The sequence below is a fragment of the Phoca vitulina genome, unplaced genomic scaffold (assembly GCF_004348235.1).
Source record: "Phoca vitulina isolate PV1807 unplaced genomic scaffold, GSC_HSeal_1.0 scaffold6, whole genome shotgun sequence".
Lineage (NCBI taxonomy): Eukaryota > Metazoa > Chordata > Mammalia > Carnivora > Phocidae > Phoca > Phoca vitulina.
This window is the reverse complement of record NW_022589709.1, coordinates 55,631,879-55,645,971: the sequence shown is the minus strand read 5'-3', so window position 1 is coordinate 55,645,971 and position 14,093 is coordinate 55,631,879.

Below are 14,093 nucleotides of genomic sequence, written 5' to 3'. Positions count from 1 at the left end.
AGGCATATTAAAATTTCAACTACTTGTTTCTTCTGTGTGCCCTTCATTGTTTGTTTTTCTAGCATTCCTGGGTTGACTGGGCATGTTCTTGAAAATATTTTCCATTATCAGAAAACAAACTGGAAAGTCATTGAAAACCTGTAGGTCATGATGTTCAGCTGCCAGTTTCCTCCTCCCCCATTATTTGCAAAAATTCAAAGCCAAGGCCACTGGGTACCCCAAGCTGAGTGGCTTACAACAACAGAAATCTATTGTCCCACGGTTCTGCAGGCAGAAGTCTGAAATCAGGGTGTCAGCATGGCCAAGCTCTCTCTCAAACCAGTAGGATAATCCTTCCTAGCTTTGGTGGTTTGCTGGCAATCTTTGATATTTGGCTTGTGTGTTTATCACCCCAATCCTCTGCCTTCACATTGCCTTCTCCCTTGTGTTTCAGTCTTCACTTGGCTATCTTCTTATAAGGACACCAATCATATTGGATTATGGACCCACCCTCTCATCTATGACCTCGTCTTAACTAATTACCCCTGCAAGGACCCTATTTCCGAATAACATCACATCTTGATGTACCAGAGGTTAGAACATTTTTTTGCAGGGGGGGAGGATACTATTCAACCCATAACAGCCACCTTTAGCAAGTTGTGAGATCCAGAAGCAAAGGTATTTCCCTGTACATTTTCCTTCTTCCAGATGACTTTAACATATATCCTAATTTGAAACTTAATAGGAGAATATGTCAATATATCTAAAACTTAGAAGAAAGTACATATTCTTCAGTCATGCATTTGCCAGTCATGTGCCAAAGGCTTTTGTTGGTCAGATCACTGTTCTAGCATTGAAAGTACAGTAGTCAGTGAAGCAGGGAACCCGAGGCTGTTGTCCAAGAGGAGATCTGACTGAGAAGGCCAGGGCTTGGTGATGACGTACACGTTTTTGTTATGCACATTTCTAGAAATGGTTTGTGTACTGAACCTGATACTGAGACGGGCCAATGTTCAAAAGATAGGCAATATAGGAAAAAATCTATAATTTTTTTCTGATTCTCATCTTTAAAAAAAATATTGCAGAAAAATTTTTTAGGAAAAAATACCAGTAAGTATAAAAGCTTAGAAAATAAAAGTTCCGCCATTATTGGGGTGCCTGGCTGGCTCATTCAGTAGAGCATGTGACTCTTCATCTTGGGATCTTGAGTTCAAGTCCCATGTTGGGGGTAGAGTACTTTAAAAAATAAGTAAATAAAAGTCCCACCACTATCAATTCCACTCCTTGGCGATATATACTGTTTGGAACATATCCTTCCAGTCTTCTTATGATACGTATAATCATTTTTACATTGTCTACTTTAATACCTTCAATGTGTTTTTAAAGAAGAGTATCTGAGAGGCCACACCAGCCTGGGACAGAGCAACTCTCCCATACTAGCGAAGCTGGGAGTGGTCAGAAGGTAGGAGGGTTGGTGCAGCCCCGCAGACGAAGAAGGTGGACTTTGAGCTCGCCACAACCAAGACTCCATTATTTGCTGTGTGATCTTGACCATTGAACCTCTGTCAGCATCAGCCTCCTTATCTGTGACGTGATGATACCGCTATTACCTGATGAAACTTTTGTAAAAATTAAAACGGGGGGGGGGGGGGGGGGTTGGGGGATGGGACGCCTGGGTGGCTCAGTCGGTTAAGCATCTGCCTTCAGCTCAGGTCATGATCCCAGGGTCCTGGGATGGAGCCCTGCATCGGGCTCCCTGCTCCACGGGAAGCCTGCTTCTCCCTCTCCCTCTGCCTGCCGCTCCCCCTGCTTGTGCTTTCTCTCTCTCAAATAAATAAATAAAATCTTAAAAAAAAAATTAAAACAGGGACACCTGCTTGGCTCAGTCGGTTAAGCGGCCGCTTTCGGCTCAGGTCATGATCTCAGGGTCCTGGGATCGAGTCCCGCATCGGGCTCCTTGCTCAGCGGGGAGCCTGCTTCTCCCTCTGCCTGCTGTACCCCCTGCTTGTGCTCTCTCTCTCTCTCTCTCTGACAAATAAATAAATAAAATCTTAAAAAAAAAAAATTAAAACAGCATGATGTATGTAACATACCAGGAAGATGCTTGCTCAGTAACTGGTGACTAGATATTCAAAATATACTTTTCATTGAGTTAATAATTGGCTATTTTAAAGGTACAATATCAAAATCACTGATAATAATAGTAATAAAAGGATTTTTCAGAAAGTATATAGGTAGTGCATTTATTGCAGAAAATTTAGAAAATGAAGGTAAGCTCATACTTTTCCTCCCAAACACACACAAATAAAATTGCCCATAATTCCACCCCGCAGATATAGTGCCTGGTAACATTTTGGAGCATATCCCTCCATTCTCATCTTGCTCAGGCATGTACTTCTTACATAAAGAAGAGCATTGGTATTCACAACACTTTTTTTATTATATAGTATGTTGTGTTTTAACTAAAACTAGATCATTTAATTTTTCTGAATTTAGAGCTTTTATGTTCTCTGTTTCATTTTAATGCAATTCAGTTACATAATTTTTTAAAGTTATTTTCCATTAAAGATTTTATTTATTTATTTGAGAGAGGCACAGAGAGAGCACACACAAGGCAGGGGGAATGGGGGGATGAGGGAAAATGCAGAGGGAGAGGGAGAAGCAGGCTCCCCCCTGAGCAGAGAGCCCGACAAGGGGCTTGATCCCAGGAGCCCGGGATCATGACCTGAGCGGAAAGCAGATGCTGAACTGACTGAGCCACCCAGGTGTCCCTGTTTTAAAGTTATTGATGTTCACATTATAAAAAGCAAGGAATGGGAGTTAAATCTAGGTCCAAACTGTGTGGCCTCAGACAAGTCACTTAATTCTTCTGAGCAATGAGAGCATATGAGAAAAAAAAAAATACCTTCAATCATATCGTAAACAAATTCTCTATGAAAATGCTTACATTTAATTTTACATTTTTGGTTCTGATAATGTAATCGATAACTTTTCATTAGCAGAAGTGCGGTTCATTATGAATAACTCGAGCTCTTAATGAGTACATTTATCACATAATCGGGGCTTCTTTGGAAGTCTGTGTATTCTGGTGCAGCCTACTGTCTCCACAATGGCTTTTGACGCATTCAAATAACATTTCCATTTCAACTGATAGACTTGGCAAAGCCACAAGGTCAGATGCAAAGCAAAAGGAGGAAAGAGAAGAGAAAGCTGGAGAACAGGAGAGACAGTTTCCAGCTAACAAAATGCAGATTTGGGCACCTTAACTTTCTTCTTTACAAGGAGAGGGGAAAAGGCTACCAGTTGGGAGCAGCTTATCACGCACCTCGCCTCCAGGTATGTGTTTAAAGATGTAATTCTGCTTGCCCTGTAATTTGTTTAATGGATAGCCCTACCATTTAATTGCTTTGAAGAAACTATAGTTATTGCAAGATGTTGGACCCCTCCTAGGCATTCACCAGGACAGTTTGAATTATAAGTAGCATACAAGGTTTCTCTTTTTACACCAAAGACCCTTTTGAGCTACCAATTAAAATGAGATATATACATATATATAAATATATATATGTTTAATCATATAACATGATGTTATATTAGTTTCCGGTGTGCAACATAGTGATTCAACAATTACAAACATTGTGGGAAGCTCTCCATGATCAGTGTAGTCACCACACAAAGTTATTACAGTATTATTGACTACATTCCCTATGCTGTACTCTTCATCCCTGTGACTTATTTGTTTTATAATGAAGTTTGCACCTCTTAATCCCCTTTACCTATTTGCCTATCCACTCGCCCCCCGCCCCTCAGGCAACCAAGATTTTATTTTCTATATTTATTAGTTTTTGTTGTTTGTTTTGTTTTCAGATTCCACATATAAGTAAAATTGTATGGTATTTGTCTTTTTCTGACTTAGTACACTTAGCATCATACCCTCAGGTCCATCCAGATTGCTGCAAATAGCAAGATTTCATTCTTTTTTTATGGCTGAGTGATATTTCATTATATATGTACACACATCTTATCTATTCATCTATCGAAGGAGCCAGGTTGCTTCCATATCTTGGCTACTTTAAATGATGTTGCAATACACATAGGGGTGCATATATATTTTCAAATTAGTGTGTTCGCTTTCTTTGGATAAATACCCAGAAATAGAATTACTAGATCATATGGTACTTCTATTTTAAGGTTTTTGAGGAATCTCCATACTGTTTTCCACACTGGCTGCACCAATTTACCCTCCCATCAACAGTGCACCGGGGCTCCCTTTTCTCCACAACTTCACCAACACTTGTCATTTCTTGTTTTTTTTGGGTCTAGCCATTCTGACTGGTATAAGGTGATAGCTCCTTGTGGTTTTGATTTGCATTTCCCTAATGAATAGTGATCCTAAGCATCTTTTCATGTGTCTGTTGGCCATCTGTATGTCTTCTTTGGAAAAATGTCTATTCAGGGGCACTTGGCTGGCTCAGGCACTAGAGCACGTGACTCTTGGTCTCAGGGTTGTGAGTTTGAGCTCCACGTTGGGTGTGGAGATTACTTAAAAATAAAAAAATCTTTTAAAAAATGTCTATTCGGGTTCTCTGCCCATTTTTAATCAGATGATTTGTGTTTTTGGTGTTGTATGAGTTCTTTATGTATTTAGGAGATTCACTCTTTATCAGATATATCTTTAGTAAATATCTTCTTCCATTCAGTAGGTTGCCTTTTCATTTTGTTTATGGTTTCCTTCACTGTGCAAAAGTTTTTTAGTTCAATGTAGCCCCAGTTATTTATTTTTGCTTTTGTTTCCCTTTCCTGGGAAACATATTTCCTGAGACATTTCCAGGAAAATAGTGCTAAGGTTAATGTCCATGAGTATACTGCCTATGTTTTCTTTGAGGAGTTCTACGGTGTCAGGTCTCAGATTTAAGTCTTTAATCCACTTCATGTTTATTTTTATGTGTAAGGCAATGGTCCAGTGTCACTCTTTGCATGTAACCCTCCAGTTTTCCCAGCACCATTATGAAGAGACTGTCTTTACTCCCGTTGTATACTCTTGCCTCCTTTGTTGTACATGAATTGACCATAGAAGGGTGGGCTTATTTCTGGGCTCTGCATCCTGTTCCACTGATTTGCGTGTCTGTTTTTTGGGCCAGTACCTTCCTGTTTTGATTATTATAACTTTGTAGTATGGCTTGAAATCTGGTATTGCGGTAACTCCAGCTTGGTGGTTCTTTTCTTTTCTTTTTTTTTTTTTTTTAAGTTTTTATTTATTTATTTGAAAAAGAGAGAGAGAGTGAGTGAGAGAGAGAACACAAGCAGGGGGAGCAGCAGAGGCAGAGGGAGAAGCAGGCTCCTCACTAAGCAAGGAGCCCGATGTGGGACTCGATCCCAGGACCCTGGGATCATGACCCGAGCTGAAGGCAGACGCTTAACTGACTGAGCCACCCAGGCGCCCCCAGCTTGGTGGTTCTTTCTCAAGTTTGCTTTAGCTAGTTAAAGTCTTTTGTGACTTCATACAGTCTTTAGGGTTTTTTTGTTCTAGTTCTATAAAGACAATATATATTTGTAATCATCATTAATGGGAGAATTTCATTAGGAGGATTTAGCAGTCAGGGTTCTTAGTTATAAGCCACAGAAACCAAAGCTGGTTGATTTAAGGACAAGAGGAATGTATTAGCATGTGCTGTCTAGCTTACAGCATGGCGGGGCTGGCTGAGGAGCTGAGTTGGAGGCTATGCAGCAGGAGCAGTGTCCAAAATGACACCTACAGTCCCGTCTGCTGGGAACAGCTCTGCCGCTCCTGCTGCCCTCCGTGTGCCAGGTGCACCACCAGCTCTGCCAGGCTTGGACACTGGAAGCACTCCTGACTCAGATTCAGGTGACTCAGAGCGACAGGTGCATTTGTGCAAGCAGGTCACCTGCCGTGATCTGGTTACAAAGGAGACTGGGGTAGCAAGGGCCTTTTAAGCTTCAGTACCTGGGCTGGGCCTTCCAGTTGAGAGTCATCACTTGGGGATTTCCGCAGCGTGTGAAGGGATCGGGATGCTGACAGCAAAAGGAAAAGAAATATCACCTACAGAATAGTAGTTGTCCTCATTGTGAGTGTAGTCAGGGCTTTATCTTACTCATTTATGAATAGTCCAGATACATAAGTGACAGCCAGTGCCAAACATCTTTAACCTGAGCACTTCTAGGACTGAAAGAAAAGGCAGGACTAACTTCCTAGTTATAGGAGATGTGTTCCTGACCTCCAGGTTTGAGATTCAGTAAACATTATTACCCAAAAAGCATTTTAGTGCAATAATTTCCTGGCCTTACCAGAACAGGTCAAATTTTCCTATTATATGCTCTAATACACCTGTACCTCTTCCTGAAACAAGTATAAATGTTTATCAAAAGACATGTACAAGAATGTTCTTGGGGCATCTGGGTGGCTCAGTCGTTAAGCATCTGCCTTCAGCTCAGGTCATGATCCCGGAGTCCTGGGATCAAGCCCTGTATCAGGCTCCCTGCTCCGCGGGAAGCCTGCTTCTCCCTCTCTCATTCCCCCTGCTTGTGTTCCCTCTCTCGCTGTGTCTCTCTCCGTCAAATAAATGAATGAATGAATGAATGAATGAATGAATGAATGTTCTTAGCAGCTTTACACATAATAGCCCAAAATAGGCAATAACCCCGATGTCCATCAACAGTAGAGTTGTAGAGGGGCACCTGGGTGGCTCCCGTCAGTTAAATGTCCAACTCTTGCTTTCGACTCAGGGTCGTGAGATCGAACCCCGCTTCAGGCTCCTGGCTCATCAGGGAGTCTGCTTGGGGTCCTCTCCCTTTGCCCCGTCCTCTGCTCGTACACGCTCTCTCTCTCTCTTTCCCTAAAATAAATAAATAAATAAATAAATAAATAAATAAATAAATAAAATCTTTATTAAAAAATAACAGTAGAGTGAAAAAAAGAGTAGTAGAAATAAGATTAAATTATGATACAGTCATAGAATACAACAGAGCAATAAAAAAAGGACAAATTGCTGTTATATGTAAAACATGACATAGTGTTGAACAAAAGCCAGACAAGAATGCATACTAAACAATTTGATTTATCTAAAGCCCCCAAACATGCAAAATTAAGCAAGGGTGACCTACAAATAGGGATGACTTCAGGAGAGCCAGTTATTTTATTTATTTTTTTAAGTAGTCTCTACGCCCAACATGGGGCTTGAACTCAGGACCCTGAGATCAAGAGTCACATGCTCTACTGACTGAGCCAGCCAGGCTCCCATTTTTTAAATTTTTCTTTTTTTTTCAGGAGAGCCAGTTATTAACTGGGAAGGGGTATGAGGGAGCATTCTGGGATATGAGAATGTTCTATATACTGTTCTTGGTGGTAGTTATATACATATTTACATATTTGTTTCACTCTACCCTTGAGATATATACATATACATATTTACATATTTGTTTCACTCTACCCTTGAGATTCACTCACTTTTTTTTTTTTTTTTAAAGATTTTATTTATTTATTTGAGAGAGAGGGAATGAGAGACAGAGAGCATGAGAGGGGTTAGGGCCAGAGGGAGAAGCAGACCCCCTGCCGAGCAGGGAGCCCGATGCGGGACTCGATCCAGGGACTCCAGGATCATGACCTGAGCCGAAGGCAGTCGCTTTACCAACTGAGCCACCCAGGCGCCCGAGATTCACTCACTTTTTGCACCTAACATATGTCTGTTCTATATCAATAAAAATAATCACTTAAAAAATTTAATCTCTGCTGGTGGAATTCAGAATAGAGGTTACCTCTGGGAAGGGGCATGGAGGGCCCTCCTGGGTGTTATACCTTGATCCGGTTGGTTACCTGGGTATGTACATAGAAGAAAATTCACCAAGCTGAACACTTAAAATTAGTTCTTTTTAACTGTACATATGTAATCCCTCAATTTTTAACAACCATATATGTTTGAAGAAAAATATGTTCCTGGTTTAAATTTAGGAACATAACCCTTTCATAAATTGAAAACTGCTTACTGTTCTAGTAGTCTCTGGAGAACACTGATAGCTAGAGCAACACAACAGTCTTAGAACTGTTGGCTTACTGAGTCCTGCTTGAAACCCAAGATTGTGTCTGTGACTTTGAACCGAATCCCACATGTGAGACGGCAGATTCTAACCATTTTCTTCACCTTTTCCTCTGTGAGCGGCTCAAAAACAGAAAGTTTACAAATGAATGAACCTGAAAATTATTTTTACCTGTTGACATGTTTTTCCTCTAACTTTGTTGTATCCATGCCTGTGAACCGTCTTTGTGCATAGGGCAAGAGGCTGCGGGATGTATGGTTGGTGAGGAAAATACTCTTTCTTAGTAATGTGTGAAAAGCAGCAACCCTTCCCTATTTAAATAGTGTTCATGACCAGGAAGCCTGCCAGCGTTGTTAATATTCAAGCGTACTCTGTGGCTCGTTCTTGCCGAAGGGCAAGCCCAAGTTAAGCAGTGAGACAAAGCTATGCAGAACTGCTTCAAAAGTATTTGGAAGGTGCCCGCCAAGGGGTTCAGCCGCCCAGATGCAACAGAGTGGTGGAAACGGTCTGCAGCTGTTGGTACAATTAGTGGTGATATCTTGGATTTTCTTAGAAACCCTGGGGATTAAGGGCTTGAAAGCAGAGGATGTGGCGAGATCACATACTGTGAGAGGGTGCTTGTTGGTGTCTGCTGTCAATATGCCGGCGTGAGTGAGTGATTCTTCAGGAGTCGCTTGCATCGTGCCACTATTTCCCTGCAGGGGGCTCTTTGATTTTCCCCTCTTCTCATGATGAGAAATTGGTACTGCACGACTGGACCATAGAAAGTCCTCTTCATCTTTGTGACACTCACGTCCTCATCAACTCACATCTAGGCTGGAATGATTTGCAGTGCCTGCCTGGTCTACCCATCTCCCCTTTGCGATGTCAGTTGACTGTGACTTGAGCACCTCCCGTGTACAAAGCAGGTGCTTTGCTTAAACTACGCATGAGATGTAAACATGGTTGTTGTTGTTTTTTCTCTCACAGAAGTTGTTTGCATCCCATATGCTCATGAACTTTGTGGGAAGTTGGAGTGGAGTGACCGAGAGTACTGGCTCTGGGACCAGCCTCTCTGGGTCCAAATCCTGGCAATGCCACTTATGTGCTGTGTAACCTTTGCCAAGTGACTTCATCTCTCTGTGCCTCAGGTTTCTTATGGTATAATGAGAATAATATCACTTGCCCCCTAAGGCCTTTGTAAAGATTAATTGAACTAGGGGCGCCTGGGTGGCTCAGTCCGTTAAGCATCTGCCTTTGGCTCAGGTCATGATCCCGGAGTCCTGGGATTGAGCCCCGCATCGGGCTCCCTGCTCAGTGGGGAGCCAGCTTCTTTCTCTGCTCCTCTCCCCAGCTCTTCCTCACTCTCTTGCTCTCTCTCTGCCCCGCCCCCTTGCTCTCAAATAAGTAAATAAATTCAAATCTTTAAAAAAAAAAAAAGATTAATTGAACTAAAACATGTAAAGCGCACTTAGGACAGTGTCTTAGCACACAACAGCGGAGCAAACATTTGCAAATGATTAGCAGATTTTCACAAAATATGCTTTTTTTCTAACATGGTTGTTTGGTTTATGCCAGTGAATTCTCTTTGCCTGTATAGGGTATTTGCTTATTTATTCATCAGTTGATGGATATGGATTGTTTCCACCTTTTGGCTATTGTGACTGATGCTGCTATGAATATTGTTATGTTTGAATCCTCACTTTCAGTTATTATGGTTTATATACGTAGGAGTGAAATCGCTGGATCATGGGGTAATTCTCTGTTTAATTTCTTGAGTAACCACTAAACTATTTTCCACAGTGGCTGCACCATTTTATATTCCCTCCAGCAGTGCATGAGAGTTCCAATTTCTCCACATTCTCACCAACACTTGTTACTTTCTCTCTCTTTTTTTTTAAATGGCCACCCTAGTGGTTGTGAAGCGATATCTCATTATGGTTTTGATGTATGTTTCCCTAATGATTAGTAATGTGGAGCATCTTTTCATGTGCTTATTTGGTCACAGGCATATTTTCTGTGGAGAAATGTCTACGTAAGGCCTTTGCCTCCTTTTTTATTGGTTTTTTTTTCATTGTCGAGTTGTTAAAGTTCTTTGTATGTTCTGGACTTGGTTTAGTTTTGAACTTGACTAAATCCATGTTTGTTCAGGGGCGCCTGGGTGGCTCAGTCGTTAAGCGTCTGCCTTCAGCTCAGGTCGTGATCCCGGGGTCCTGGGATCGAGCTCTGCATTGGGCTCCCTGCTCGGCGGGAAGCCTGCTTCTCCCTCTCCCACTCCCCCTGCTTGTGTTCCCTCTCTCACTGGGTCTCTCTCTGTCAAATAAATAAAATCTTTAAAAAAATTTAAAAAATAAAAATAAAAAAATAAATCCATGTTTGTTTATCAGAAAAATCTATAAATACAGACTCCAGAAAATAATCTTAATTAGATTATCTTCAGAAGTATAATATAAAATAGTAGAATCTGATGGGGACTTAATGTTGTGGGGGTATGTGTACTTCAGTCAACAGGCATGACAGATAGACTGCTGGCTGGCCTGGCCAGATTAGGTAAGGACAGTAGGTCACACACGCAAAAATGGCAAGCAACAAAAGTGAAGGCTCTTTTCAGACCTGTGTTTTCTGGGTACCATGGTGCCCAAGCCTGCTGCTGGCCTTTGTACTCTAAGCCTGAGTGTCCATGAACTGGTGGGAAATGAAGGGAGAAGTTTCAGAGGTGTTCCTGGCTTGTAGTGGGGGAAGGAGTGCTCCAGTGTATCATTCAGTGTATCATCCTTGAATTCACTCAGTCAAAAGGGTCTGAAGCAGATAGAGTATACACTTGGTGAATATACTGTAAGACATAAGAACGAAATTGGGAGTACACTGTGGCGGAGCACTTTCAGAGACATTGAGGAATGGACATTTAGATATATAAATATTAGCTAAGAGAATAGGAAGTAACTGTTCAGAAGTAAACATTTGGGGATAGAGTTAAAAAAAATTTTTTTTTAAGATTTATTTATTTATTTGACAGAGAAAGAGACACAGCGAGAGAGGGAACACAAGCAGGGGGAGTGGAAGAGGGAGAAGCAGGCTTCCTGTGGAGCAGGGAGCCCGATGTCGGGCTCGATCCCAGGACCCCGAGATCATGACCTGAGCCCAAGGCAGACGCTCAACAACTGAGCCACCCAGGCGCCCCGAGTTTTAAAATTTTTAAAAACACCCAGTTATGCTTTTCACCCTTGGAGCTGGTTTTAGAAACACTGTTTTATGGGAATATTGCAGTTGGCAGAGTTATTTTAAGAGGCAGTGCAATATTTACTTTCATACTGTAACCTTTGCCTTGTTTGGAGTCTAGGTTAAGCCTTTAGACTGAAGACAAGATACAAGCGTTTAAGTGCTGAGACAGTTGCATGAATGTTACAAATAACTGAAGCACCATGCTGACAAAAATGGACATTTTCAAAATAGCAACACAAAAATTGGTTATATCTAATTTTATAGAAAATGATTTTTATCTAGCCATTTCATTATAATTATTCAACATATGGTCCAAACAAGAGGAGGGAAAGTGATTAAAAAATTCTACCAAAATCACTTAATAAAACCTTTATGTAACATGAATAAATAAATAATTTTTAAATTTCTGGGTGTTATTAATCTATAAAATAACTATTAAGAAGGGACTGGAATCATATATATTTGAATATCACATATGCACTTAATTTAATATATTAAATTGTAAAGAGAAAAGTGGTGTGGGTTTTTTTGCCTGGAGGAGGCTGAGAAGTGGAAAAAGGTTTGTCAATGTTTGTTTTTGTTTCCATTTAAAACACCAAACTTTGTTATTTTGCCAGCTTTGAAAGTCTGCCTTTTCTTCTCTGAGGGGCTGGGGTGGTGGAAATCAGAGGGTACAGCCTGCCAGTTCAAAAGCCCTGGAGGGGTGTTATTTCCTTTTCTTCACAAGTTTTAAAATTTGTGGACAGCTCACACCAGTTCCCAAGGCTAAAGAGAGGATGTGGCGTCACTACTTTAATCTTCCCAACATCCAGTTCAGTACCAGGTTTTTCATGCTAAATATTTCTCAAAACCCTCACCTCCAGAGGCCTTCTATTCACTTATTCAGTAAATTTGTTGACCACCTACTATGTGTCAGGCCACAGTAGCCACGGGGCACACGGCAGTAAGTCAGACTCTGGTGGAGAACCCAGTCTGGTTGATTGCTGCCCAGTGAAACCAAACCAAAAACACCCCCACTCCCCATGGCACCCACCATTGCCCCCCAGCCTGCAGCATGGACCCGTCTCCCCATTTTACAAATGAAGACCCATAGAGCTGGAACAGCTCCAGAACATGCCTTAGGTCACAGAGTTGGTGATGGGCTAGAATTCTTTACAATTTTTATTCATTCATCATCCAAAGAGTATTGATTGTCTACCATCTATTAGGCATCTCCCCAGGACATAGTGGTGAACAGGAAGGAAAAGGCTCCTGATGTCATGCAGTTTGTATTCTCATGAAGCAGACAAAGATAAATAAGAATAGTATCAGAGAGGAATTGTGATGTCAAAGAGAGGAGCTGCATGGCTACTTAAAACTGGGGGGTCAGGGGAGGCCACTTTAACAAACTTCTATTTATTTACTTTTTAAATCCCAGTGTAATTAACATGCAGTGTTATATTCATTTCAGGTGTTTGATATAGTGATTCAACAATTCTATACGTTGCTCAGGGCTCATCACGGTAAGTATACTTCTAGGCAAGGCCACTTGTAACCTCTGGAGCCTCCGTAAATGTACCTTGTGTTTTATACCTCCATGCATTTTCCCAGAGTGATTGAGAGCAAAACCTTTTGTAGGATCAGACTAGCTGTCTGAACGGGCCAGAAAGGAAGCTGGGTCTCTTAGTTTCCTAGGGATATTGTAACAAAGTACCACAAGCTGGGTGGCTTACAACAACGGAAATAGATTGTTAAACAGTTCTGGTGACAGCAGGGCAGTTGTTCCCTCCGAAACCCGGAGGAGAGAGTCTTTCTCCGTCTCTCTCCTACCTCCTGGTGGTTTGTGACAACCCTCAGCATTCTTTGGCTTCTAGCTGCAGCACATGGCTCTCTGTCTCTATTGTCACATGGTGTCTTCCCTGCGTCTCTCTCTGTCTCTTCTATTCTCATAAGGACACCAGTCATGGTGGATTCAGGACCCACCTTACTCCAGTACGATACCATTTTGTCTTAACTATATCTGCAAGGTCTCTATTCCCAAATGAGGTTACATTCTAAGGTACTGGGGGTTAGTCCGTCAGATGTTGCCATGAAGACATTTTATTCATAGAGTCCAATTTATTGGTCTTTGGGGGGTTTTAATTCATTCTTAGAAAGGCCCTCCCTACTTTGAGACTAAAAGTTCTTCCGTGGCTTCCTGTTTATGTTGGCATTCTTTTTTTTTTTTTTTTTAGATTTTATTTATTTATTTGACAGAGAGACACAGCAAGAGGGAACACAAGCAGGGGGAGTGGGAGAGGGAGAAGCAGGCTCCTTGCCGAGCAAGGAGCCCGATGTGGGGCTCGATCCCAGGACCTCCGGGTCATGACCTGAGCAGAAGGCAGACGCTTGCCTGACTGAGCCACCCAGGTGCCATGAGTTAGTTTTTTTATATAGTCTAAAGTAGGCATGTAACTTCATTTCCTTGCCTTTGGGTATCCGGTTTTCTCAACAACAATTGTTGAAAAGACTGTCCTTTCCTCACTGAATAGTCTTCGCACACTTGTCTAAGATAGCAATATATTTTAGGGGTGCCTGGGTGGCTTAGTCGTTAAGCGTCTGCCTTCGGCTCAGGTCGTGATCCCAGGGTCCTGGGATCGAGCCCCGCATCTGGTTCCCTGCTCAGCAGGAAGCCTGCTTCTCCCTCTCCCACTCCCTCTGCTTGTGTTCCCTCTCTCACTGTCTCTCTCTCTCTCTGTCAAATAAATAAATAAAATCTTTAAAAATAAATAAATAAATAAAATAGCAATATATTTTAAACAAAACAATAAATGTCAATATTGCATCACAACATGATACCACACTATAGACTAGGGATATCATGAATATGCTTTTCCTCATAC